Consider the following 12,911-nt stretch of genomic DNA (forward strand, 5'->3'; position numbering starts at 1 on the left):
ACACCAGTGCAAACAAAACACATAAAACACCTCACCAACCCAAAACAAATGGCTAGCTCAGTATCTATACAGGCTCCTAACCACCAGGCCAGAACCTCAGCAAAACCAAGCTATCTCAATGCAGCAACTCAAGTCGCGCAACAACTCAACTTACAAAACGTCAGCACTTTAAAGTGAAATTTGATAATGATTGTGACAAAGGTATGTTTCTGAACATTGAACAAGAGCAAGAGATACAGGGTAATCATACATACAATGGGACGCATGTTTGTAAACATAGTTAACCAAAAAAAATACAAATCAGTCACAAAAGCCATTATCAGCGTTTATACCTTATGCATATCATGAAAGTAAACATACTAACAAATAATGATATTTTCCGGAATGTAATACTTTTGTTTATTTGTTGCTTAACGTCCAGCCGACTACGCAGAGCCATATCAGGACGAGGAAGGGGGGGATGAAGGGGGCCACTTGTCAAGCGATTCCTGTTTACAAATGCACTAACCCATTACTTGTGTCCCAGCAGGCTTTAGTAAAACTAAATTAATACCTACTGGAAGATTACCAGTTTCCAGTATGTTAAAATAGGCTTAACCTATCTACTGCTGGACTTACATCAGAACACTAACAGATTAAACTATACATGAATCGCGAGACAAGCGGCAAGAGAAGAGATTTTTGGAAAAAATACAGGTGAATGAGCAAGAAGGCAGAAAAAAGAAAAGAATTCATGAAGAAAAAGAGAGCATGACAGGAAAGAGGAACCAAAAATCTACCTAACAGCAAACTAGAAAGCTCCTGCGGTTCCAAAAACAGGAGGGGCCTTTAATTTCATAACCGCAGTGCCCCACTGCGGGAGAATGTAATACTAAATTTGGTCTTTTGTGTACATAGCGAAGATGATAACCGTTCAAAGCTCATCAAAATGATCAAACCAATGACAGACAGAAAAATGGTATGTACAAAAGCAGACGCCAAAACAGCAAAGGCCCAGCGGCAAAATGTGTCCCAAGTGGAAAAAGCAAACCCACCCAGACATGAAATTGTTATCAAACAAAAATTATTTACACAATTGTTTACAAACTGAAATAAGGCACACTCACAATTCCAGTAGTGACATGAACAGTGGGAATAATTATGTTGTATTCCCCCTTCCAATCCAGCCCCACCCCCCCCACCCCCCCCCCCCACCCCCCACCCCCGCCTCACGCACACACCCTTCCTCTCTTATGAGACCCTGTGATGATCTGTTCATAACCTGTGCACATTTCCCTAAGTTGAAGAATCACTCGTTTTTATGGCTCAATAATTGTCAGGGGTCTTAAAAAAGGGGTTCCATTGTACAAGGTTTGAAAAGACAGCACTGATCAGTATTATAAGCAACAGAAGCAACAGCAATGCATCACTGTGTGAAGTGTTGCTCAGTTGGCTAGATATTTGTTTGGTGAAATCAACAATTCATTATGTTCTTTCCTATCCGAAATGAGGCAAAGCAAGGTAATTCAAGCCTCTAATGACTTGGCTTGATTTAAGCAATATATTTTCTTTAATTGGTGTTTAACGTCGTTTTCAACCGTTCAAGGTTATATCGCGACGGAGGGAAGGGGGGAGATGGGATAGAGCCACTTGTCAATTGTTTCTTGTTCACAAAAGCACTAATCAAAAGTTTGCTCCAGGGGCTTGCAACATAGTACAATATATTACCTTACTGGGAGAATGCAAGTTTCCAGTACAAAGGACTTAACATTTCTTACATACTGCTTGACTAAAATCTTTACAAACATTGACTATATTCTATACAAGAAACACTTAACAAGGGTAAAAGGAGAAACATAATCCGTTAGTCGCCTCTTACGACATGCTGGGGAGCATCGGGTAAATTCTTTCTCGTCCCAACCAATATGGAACTCCCCCTAACCCGCGGGGGGCAAGCAATATATACACTGCTCGACAAAAGACATGTCTTGTCCATCATTGTCATCTGAGACGAACAATCATAGACAAGATATGCTTCCGAATACAATTATGGTCAAGACGATTACAACATATGAACTGATTTCAGGATAAAAAAATACCACATTTATTGTATATGACGTTGGACCGGTAATTATATAACTAACATACACTACTGGAACAGAACTAACACGTTCACATTTTGATCTTCACTAATTTGATCTTTGCTACTCAGACCAGTGATTTATTCAATTTGTGAAGCTTTCTTTTCTCTGCTGCAATCATATTCTTTACACAAAATTAAACTGGGTCCATTCTCTTTTCATCAAAATCGGGGATTTCTTTTGTGCTAGCAAACAGTCTGATTTGCCCGGCAACGTTTCGGTGTTAATAAACTTTGTCAGGTTCTGACTAACAGCTTTAATCTCAAATCAGTCCATATCTTGTTTCGTTCCTGACTTCTTTTGGGAAGTCCTAGCGCAAGTGACACGTCATCATGATCAAACTCTTCATCACTTTCATGAACTTCATTCTCATCTCTATCAGCATGATTGTCAGTGTTTCCAATATCTTTGGCTGTATCACACATCTCCCCTTTATCATCATCATCGCCCCTTCCTTCCTTCACATCATCCCTCCCCTCTTCATCAACATCAGTACCCACATCATCCCTCCCCTCTTCATCAACATCAATGCCTACATCATCCCTCCCCTCTTCATCAACATCAGTGCCTACATCATCCCTTCCCTCTTCGTCAACATCAGAGACAACATCATCCCTCACCTCTTCGTTAACATCAGAGACAACATCATCCCTCACCTCTTCATCAACATCAGAGAAAACATCATCCCTCCCCTCTTCATCAACATCAGTGCCTACATCATCCCTCACCTCTTCATCAACATCAGACAACATCATCCCTCACCTCTTCGTTAACATCAGATACATCATCCCTCACCTCTGCGTTAACATCAGAGAAAAAATCTTCCCTCACCTCTTCGTTAACATCAAAGACAACATCATCCCTCACCTCTTCGTTTACATCAGAGACAACATCATCCATCACCTCTGCGTTAACATCAGAGACAACATCATCCCTCACCTCTGCGTTAACATCAGACAACATCATCCCTCACCTCTTCGTTAACATCAAAGACAACATCATCTCTCACCTCTTCATCAACATCAGAGACAACATCATCCAGGGGCGGATCAGTTCATTTTATGGGGGGGGGGGGGGGGTCCAAATGTATATTATGAAGATATGGGTGTGAAGGCGCGAAGCGCCGAGCCGACGGCGCAAAGCGCCGAGCCGACGGCGCAAAGCGCCTAGCTTGCTAGGGGGATGCGGGGGCATGCCCCCCCCCCTGAAAATGTTGAAAAAAAGGATGCAAAATGGTGCAATCTGGTGCATTCTGAGGATGATCATTACCAGTTTCAGGCAGCCCTCTTTTTTTGTTTTGTTTTGTGTTTGGGATCAGAAATCCCCAACAACAACAACCCCCCCCCCCCAAAAAAAAAAAAAAAAATTGAATTTTTTTATTTTTTGGCTGGGGGGGGGGGTTTCCGGAAACCCCAGAACCCCCCCCCCCCCCCCCCCTCGTCCGCCCCTGTCATCCCTCACCTGTTCGTCAACATCAGAGACAACATTATCCCTCCCCTCTTCATCAACATCAGAGACAATATTATCCCTCCCTTCTTCATCAACATCAGTGTCGGTGTCACCCCTCTCCTCCTTGTTTCTTTTCTGAGCATCTTTCCTTTCCTCTTCTTACTGTAGTCTTCGCTGCCAATCCGTTAACAATGGAAACGTCACCGAGTCATCAGCGTCAGACTCATCTGAAACACACACACATTCATTGGATAATTATTAACTACCTTATGAACATGAACTCACATTTTGCTGGTGCCTCATTTCTTGGACACAATCTGCAGCAACATCAGATTAGTTTGACATCAACCACTAGCTGACTCACCTAACTAGTGCAACTAATCAGACCTTGTAAACTCAAGATGTTGTTTTTGTTTTATGTGTCATGCCCACTATCAGTCAAATGTGAACAAGGTTATGTGGAACTTCATGCAAAACGTGAAGTTTTTGGCCTTCAGAACAAATGTTCATAAACTGAAAAGGGCAACATTTGCCTTCGGATTTTGTATTAACATGAGGCAGCCACATAAGTTATATTTTACAACGATGGTAGTCAAACACTTATCTTAACAAGAGGACAGTTTCGGAACAACACCAAAATAATGACATTAGGAAAAGACGACACCATGCCTACCCATAATATGGACTGATTATAACTATAGTATGCATCCAAGTTATTTGTTCCTAGCATATAACCACATCATGTCCAAAACAGACGCTAGTTCTTGGAAAGAAGAATACAAGTAAGCATAGCAGCGTATCATTGCATAGTTATTTGGACAAAAACAAAAGTTTCCGTATTGATAGATAGATAGATAGATAGATAGATAGATAATTTATTGCCAAGTGTACAACACATGAATGAACATAAAAAATACACGAGGAAAGCAGCTTGCTGTGTGATAAAAACAAAAATAAATAGCATTCATACATCACTGGCGCATAGCATCATAGTATACATACATGGGTAAGACAATTTGGTATCACAGTAACTAATACATACACTATACAGACATGGTGAGAACTAAGAAACTCTAAGAGCTATCGGAACCACAATAAAAGTACGCAGAATAAGATAGGATCCCCCCCCCCCCCCACTATCAACTACTGTAAGAACTGAACATGTTCCATACTGATAAAATGTACCTCTAAAACAGCACATAAAAATAAACTCTTCCAACACATCACAGTGGTTAAAGAACGACTAAAACTACTAAAACATACTAGATGTGTATTCCGGTAATATAACCAGCTGCTAAAACATAGTCTGGCTTCATCGCGTCACAGTGGTGTCACCATACTAAAACCCACTCTATATATCACAGTATGTAATGTCAGCTACTAAAACCATACTCCTAGAGACAGAGAGAGAGAGAGAGAGAGATAGAGAGAGAGAGACAGAGACATAGAGAGACAGAGACAGAAAGAGAGAGACAGAGGGGGACGGAGAGGGAGACAGAGAGCGAGACAGAGAGAGAGAGGGAGAGAGAGAGACAGACAGACAGACAGAGAGAGAGACAGAGAGAGAGAGACAGACAGAAATAGAGAGAGACAGACAGACCGGCAGACAGAGAGAGAGAGAGACAGGCAGACAGAGAGACAGACAGAGAGAGAGAGAAAGAGAGACAGACAGAACGACAGACAGAGAGAGAGAGAGCGACAGAGAGAGAGAGAGAGAGAGAGAGAGAGAGAGAGAGAGAGAGAGAGAGAGAGAGAGAGAGAGACAGAGAGAGAGAGAGAGAGAGAGAGACAGACAGACAGACAGAGAGACTGAGAGAGAGAGACAAACAGACAGACAGACAGACAGACCGACAGACAGACAGACAGAGAGAGAGAGAGGGGTCAAAATATTTTGATTACTCAGTGCTATAATTATAGTCTGGTGGGGGAAATCCATAACTTACGCGGAGATTCATTTTCGTTGATCTGCTGTGGTTCCTGGTTGTCCCCTTCCAAGCCCTTCGTTTGGTTATTTTCGTCCATCATGTCTCTCATCTGACATAGATGCATATGATATTAGTTACAACGTAACCCATTATCGTTGAAAGTAATTGTGAGACTCAAGTATAACGGATTATCGAACCATTTTATTTTACGAGCGTAATGAGAGCCCTGTTTTAAGACTACCCCCCCTCCCCTTCCCCTCCCCTTCCCGACCCCCTGTAGATAGACTTGACCCTGACACAAATATCAGTTCCTGCTCCCACTAATGGCTATGCTAAAATACTCTCAGCACCCGAGAGGCACAGCACCAGTAACCGGCTTATTAGAATAAAAATGTCACCTGATTGGAAGCAAGCTGTCCATACTGGGGATGTTCCAAGTGAGTCAATTAGTACAGCATCCTCTCGGGTCACATCACTCGCTCATAGTCACTGTAACCAAAATAAATTTTTAAAAATATTATTAGAACGAATAAAACAGTTTCCATTGTTACGCTGGGCCTGATGTTGATTACTTAAAAGTACACTTACGTCCAGTTCAGCTGATTTAACTTGTTACACTATTGTTACACTTCATGCAGCATGTACTATCTCAAAGTTACAAAACGTAGATGTTTAACTAAACTTTACTTCATGCACACAGAACGAACCAAAAGTTAAAATCTGCAGTGATCAGTCATACCATTAAACAAACACAGCCAGTTTTCAGGTCCTGTGGAGGTTGCATGGTGAGTATACATAGGCGTAGGACTTACACATCCAAAGATGGGGTGGGAGAGGGAGGAGATGATAGGGGAGAGGCGTTATCACAGCTGACAGGTAACAAGAAAGGGGGTGATTTATGAAGCCGTCCTTATCTTGCAGTGGTACTGTGTTTACTAGCAGACTTCCTTTTTCACTGTGGATTACAGTTTCCAGCAGTGTCGACTTCTCCAAGGGATAACATTGCTAACGGCACCAGGAGGAAGATCGGGTTATTTATTGTGTTGTTTCGCATGCAGGTGCTGCCACCCCCCCCTCCCTTTAGAAAAAAAGGTGCCAAGCTGTTGTCTTATTAAATAAATAGACAAAAAATTCCAAAGTGCTGGCAATTGCCTTCAATCGTGTGAGTTCCGGTTGGATTAAGATCCCGGCCTCAAGTCGTCAATGTTACATGTTGTGATTTTGATTCCTAAAATAAGTAAAACAGCAAAACCTTTTGGAAACTTTTACCAGAGGTTTACATCTCGATTATTCCTTTCTCGACGTTGTAACTAATAAATGTGAATATTGCAGCCACATCTTACAATAACTTATGATAAGAAGAAGAAAAAAATTAATACGGCAACAAATTCTATCATAAAAATTAAACACAGGAATATACAATCATAATTATAATCGATGCACATTCAAATAGATCAATTACTTTCAATTACAAAAACACAAATCAACGTCAGGGAACAAGGACGCTAAAATCTATTTTGTCTCAACCTCCAATTAAAAACAAAAAGTTAATTAAATAAAACACAAACTTACTTGATAACTTGTTCTCCAAATGCTGCTAACCGCATTCAAACAGCATTCAAGTCAGCCAGAAAAATGTGATAACATTTCCACACTGCAGGCCGATGGCACTGTGTAGCATCATTAGATCGGAATGTGCCACATAAGCTTATCACATTGTAAAGACAAAGCAGGTCTCACGCGATAGCGCAAGGCGGGAAACATGGATGCTTCCGATTGGGCAAAAATAAATGCAAGTCTTCTGATTGGTTAGGTGAAAAAGGCAAGGTCAAGGTGAAGCAGAGGGAGGAGTGTAACATTTTCCAAGACCTCTGTTCCCCGGCAAATTGTGTAAAAGTTACACACACCGGATGTGGAAAAAATTATCTTGACATCCAAGTCAGGACTCCACCAAAATCCCCACCAGAGTGCGTGTGACCTCTCTGGAGACCGAAATAAAGGAAAACCTTGTGAGGACCTGAGTGTAAGTCCTGACTAGGTGTCAGGTCCTGAGGACGTTGGTGTGTATAGAAGGTCAGGTCCTTACTCGGTTAGCAAAACAAACACAGACTCATGCGTGCGCACGCACACACTCTCACACACACACACACACACACACACACACACACACACACACAAATACACACACACCACACACATACGAGTACAGACTCATGCACGCGTGCGCGCACACACACATACACAAATACACACACACACACACACAGTAACACTAAACACATGTGCACAAAATGAACACAAACACACACTGCGCGAGAGAGAAAGACTACAAGGAGGCATGACGTCATGATGCATTAATTGACGTCAAAGACTTTCGACCGTGACGTATTCTTCTTACGCGAGCTTTATCCATAGACTTGGAAACTACGGAATTTCTACCCGTCCAAAGCGGCCTGGGGTGGCGTTTGCTGAAAAAATGGGGGCGCCTATTTTACCCACCGTATTTTTGTTAGTATGGTCCCCATTTTTGGTGAACTTCCATCTCCAACTGCAGCACGTAGCCGGGCACAACGAATCCTTCTTTATCATGTATTATTTGGTGTGCACATTTCTCAAATCGATTACAGTATAGCGTTCACAGGATACCTCCAGCTTCGCTGGGATAATAATAATTAAGTAGATGTGCAACGCCAAGGCACTGCATACCCCAGCGAAAGACAAACCTCTCTCTCTCTCTCTCTCTCTCTCTCTCTCTCTCTCTCTCTCTCTCTCTCTCTCTCTCTCTCTCTCTCTCTCTCTCTCTCTCTCTCAAACACACACACACACGAACACACACACACACACACACACACACACACACACACGCACACCCAAGTTACACACGTACACACATACACACTCACTCACACGCACTCACTCACTCTCTCACACACACTTCACTGTACACACAAAACACACCCCAATACGCACATATAGACAGACGGACATACACACCTTTACAAACAAACACACATACACACACACATACACTTACGCACACGCACAAACACAAACCAACCCACCCAATCTCTCTCTCTCTCTCTCTCTCTCTCTCTCTCTCTCTCTCTCTCTCTCTCTCTCTTTATCTCTTATACAGACACACACCCACACAAACACACACACACACACACACACACGCACACATGTACATACGCACGCATGTACGCACGCACACACCCACAGACACACACACACACACATTGACTCACACAAATCTCATACACACAATACACACACACATACGCACATACACGGTTGGCCTAGTGGTAAGGCGTCCGCCCCGTGATCGGGAGGTCGTGGGTTAGAACCCAGGCCGGGTTTGTTTGTTTGACTTTAAAATTGGCAATCTAGTGGGTGCTCCGCCTGGCGGCTGGCATTATGGGGTTAATAATAATAATAATAATAAATGAGCATTTATATAGCGCAACATCATAACTTTACAATTATGCTCTTTGCGCTTGACACATGTTAGTGCATGCTAGGACTGGTTGGTCCGGTGTCAGAATAATGTGACTGGGTGAGACATGAAGCCTGTGCTGCGACTTCTGCCTTTTGTGTGGCGCACGTTATATCTCAAAGCAGCACCGCCCTGATAATTATGGAAATAAACAAACAAATACGCACATAGACAGACGGACACACACACCTTTACAAACAAACACATATACACACTCATACACACACAAACATACACACAAACTCATGCACACACACACACACACACACACACACACACACACACACACACACACACACACACACTCCGGTTGGTCCGGTGTCAGAATAATGTGACTGGGTGAGACATGAAGCCTGTGCTGCGACTTCTGTCTTGTGTGTGGCGCACGTTATATGTCAAAGCAGCACCGCCCTGATATGGCCCTTCGTGGTCGGCTGGGCGTTAAGCAAACAAACAAACAAACACCCACACACACACACACACACTGTACATACGCACGCACACACACACACACACACACACACACACACACACACACACACACACACACATTGACTGACACAAATCTCATACACACATAACACACACTTATACGCACATAGACCGGCACGGTTGGCCTAGTGGTAAGGCGTCCGCCCCGTGATCGGGAGGTCGTGGGTTCGAACCCCGGCCGGGTCATACCTAAGACTTTAAAATTGGCAATCTAGCGGCTGCTCCGCCTGGCGTCTGGCATTATGGGGTTAGTGCTAGGACTGGTTGGTCCGGTGTCAGAATAATGTGACTGGGTGAGACATGAAGCCTGTGCTGCGACTTCTGTCTTGTGTGTGGCGCACGTTATGTCAAAGCAGCACCGCCCTGATATGTCCCTTCGTGGTCGGCTGGGCGTTAAGCAAACAAACAAACAAATACGCACATAGACAGTCGGACACACACACCTTTACAAACAAACACATATACACACTCATACATACACACAAACTCATGCACACACACATGCACACACACATTCACACACACACACTCTCTCTCTCTCTCAAACACACACACACACACACACACACACACACACACACACACACACACACACTCACTCACACGCACTCACACACTCTCTAACAAAAAACTTCATACACACAAAACACACACCCATACGCACATGTATAGGGCCTATGGACAGACGGACATGCACACCTTTACAAACAAACACACATACACGCACACACATACACTTATGCCCACACACACAAATACACACACACCACACACATACGAGTACAGACTCATGCACGCGTGCGCGCGCACACACACACACACACACACACACACACACACAAATACACACACACAGTGACACACACACACACACACACACAGTAACACTAACACATGTGCACAAAATGAACACAAACACACACACTGCGCGAGAGAGAAAGACTACACGGAGGCATGACGTCATGATGCATTAATTGACGTCAAAGACTTTCGACCGTGACGTATTCTTCTTACGCGAGCTTTATCCATAGACTTGGAAACTGCGGAATTTCTACCCGTCCAAAGCGGCCTGGGGTGGCGTTTGCTGAAAAAATGGGGGCGCCTATTTTACCCACCGTATTTTTGTTGGTATGGTCCCCATTTTTGGTGAACTTCCATCTCCAACTGCAGCACGTAGCCGGGCACAACGAATCCTTCTTTATCATGTATTATTTGGTGTGCACATTTCTCAAATCGATTACAGTATAGCGTTCACAGGATACCTCCAGCTTCGCTGGGATAATAATAATAATAACGGACATTTATAAAGTTCAAAGCGCGTGACAACAATACATGTATACAACAAGAAGGGCAAAGCCCATACGACTCACATGCTTGACCTTGACCTTTACATGACCTTGACCTTCAGCTAAACCTAGCAATGACATCATACACTAAGAACTGCTTTACACATTTTCCCTACCAAAATACATGTGACCTTGACCCAAGGTCAAGGTCATCCAAGGTCATGCAACACAAAGCTGTTAATTCAAGACATAGGAAGTACAATGGTGCTTATTGGCTCTTTCTACCATGAGATATGGTCACTTTTAGTGGTTCACTACCTTATTTTGGTCACATTTCATAAGGGTCAAAGTGACCTTGACCTTGATCATATGTGACCAAATGTGTCTCATGATGAAAGCATAACATGTGCCCCACATAATTTTTAAGTTTGAAACAGTTATCTTCCATAGTTCAGGGTCAAGGTCACTTCAAAATATGTATACAATCCAACTTTGAAGAGCTCCTGTGACCTTGACCTTGAAGCAAGGTAAACCAAACTGGTATCAAAAGATGGGGCTTACTTTGCCCTATATATCATATATAGGTGAGGTATTAAATCTCAAAAACTTCAGAGAAAATGGGAAAAATGTGAAAAATAGCTGTTTTTTAGACAACATTTATGGCCCCTGCGACCTTGACCTTGAAGCAAGGTCAAGATGCTATGTATGTTTTTTTGGGCCTTGTCATCATACACCATCTTGCCAAATATCCAACGTTAAAGTTTTCCGGACGGACGCCGGGACGGACGGACGGACGGACGGACGGACGGACGACTCGGGTGAGTACATAGACTCACTTTTGCTTCGCATGTGAGTCAAAAATCATACAATCACTGTCAGATTCAAACAACACATCATGCACATCTCACATCCCCAGACTCTATACTAAGGAACTATCCGTAGTGTTGTTGGAACAAGTGAGTTTTCAAATTGGACTTAAAAGATGAAATGGATGGAGAGTGACGTAATTGAAAGGGGAGTGAATTCCATAACTGAGGTCCATAGTACGAAAACGTGCGGAAGCCATGAGCCTTGCGTTTAAAGCGACCTTGACGGAGAAGTCGAGCATCATCAGAAGAACGAAGGGTGCGAGAGGGAGTGTAGAGAAGAGGGAGACCAGTTCAGAAAGATAGGCAGGTGCCGATTCAGAGATGATATTGTAGCAGAAGCAGGCAGCTTTATACCTAATACGTTTAGATACAGGAAGCCAGTGAAGTTCTTTCATGAGAGGAGTGCAGGGTTGTCGATGCTGTGCTCTGAAAATGAGACGTGCAGCAGAGTGTTGTACTTTTTGCAAGGGTTGGAGAGTGGAGTCAGGGCAGCCTATGAGAAGGGAGTTGCAGTAATCTAATCTGGACAGAATGCAGGATGTAACGAGAGTTTTAGTGGCATCAACAGTGAGAAATTTTCTTATGGAACCTATTCTTCTGATCTCAAAGTAGCATGTCTGACAGACTTTTTTGATGTGTTGTTTCATTGAGAGGTGGGAGTCCATGATGAACCCAAGATTCCTAGCACTATCAGAGAGAGAAATGTCACTAGAACCTACTGTAATGGAGGCTGGAAGGGAAGTGGTCGAGGGAGTCGAGACTCAGTCTATTGTCACACACACCTGACAAGAAAAAAACATGAAACTCTGTTGTTTTACACCTGACCTTTTTCACCGTCACGGGTTCGTTGCGGTGAATAAATCTGCATAAATGCGTTGGGATGGGGAGAAAGATCAGATCCGAACGGGGAAATAAAGAGGACTTGTAAATTGGGATGGGGATGGTTGAAATAAACCAATACTAGGGATGCACGATACTGTCACTCCTTTTTTAAGTGTCGGGTTCAACTTGATTTTTTTTTTTACCTAAAAAACGGGCTTCTGCGTCTTCGTCACCAACAGTGTATTGCTTGCACCGAACACTCCAGCAACGTTGTACCCGACAGTAAGAAAATACAGAAAACTGGACCCTGGTGCCTAAATATAAAGGTGGTAATAAGAAATTGGTCAGTTTTCGTTTGTTTGCTGTCGTATGGGGCGGGGATGTAGCTCAGTCGGTAGCGCGCTGGATTTGTATCCAGTTGGCCGCTGTCAGCGTGAGTTCGTCCCCACGTT

General features: G+C 43.3%; 2 protein-coding genes and 1 long non-coding RNA gene across 5 annotated transcripts in view; 1 reads left to right on the plus strand and 2 right to left on the minus strand.

Annotated features, from left to right (window-relative positions):
* LOC138982996 (eukaryotic translation initiation factor 2-alpha kinase 3-like) overlaps positions 1 to 12,911 on the plus strand; it is a 387,290-nt gene that overhangs the window by 277,769 nt on the left and 96,610 nt on the right. The gene's annotated exons all lie outside the window — the stretch shown is intronic.
* Positions 1 to 12,911, minus strand: part of LOC138982993 (receptor expression-enhancing protein 1-like) — a 70,052-nt gene that overhangs the window by 46,719 nt on the left and 10,422 nt on the right. The gene's annotated exons all lie outside the window — the stretch shown is intronic.
* LOC138982992 (uncharacterized) lies at positions 3,593 to 7,592 on the minus strand. Of its 2 annotated transcripts, XR_011461030.1 has the most exons (4): positions 7,067 to 7,592; positions 5,893 to 5,983; positions 5,513 to 5,603; positions 3,593 to 3,796 (listed from the first exon to the last, which is right to left on the minus strand). It is a non-coding gene; the product is annotated as an uncharacterized lncRNA (long non-coding RNA). The 2 variants fall into 2 exon arrangements; XR_011461029.1 differs by having other exon boundaries at positions 5,513 to 5,983.

The sequence above is a fragment of the Littorina saxatilis genome, linkage group LG12 (genome assembly GCF_037325665.1).
Source record: "Littorina saxatilis isolate snail1 linkage group LG12, US_GU_Lsax_2.0, whole genome shotgun sequence".
NCBI lineage: Eukaryota > Metazoa > Mollusca > Gastropoda > Littorinimorpha > Littorinidae > Littorina > Littorina saxatilis.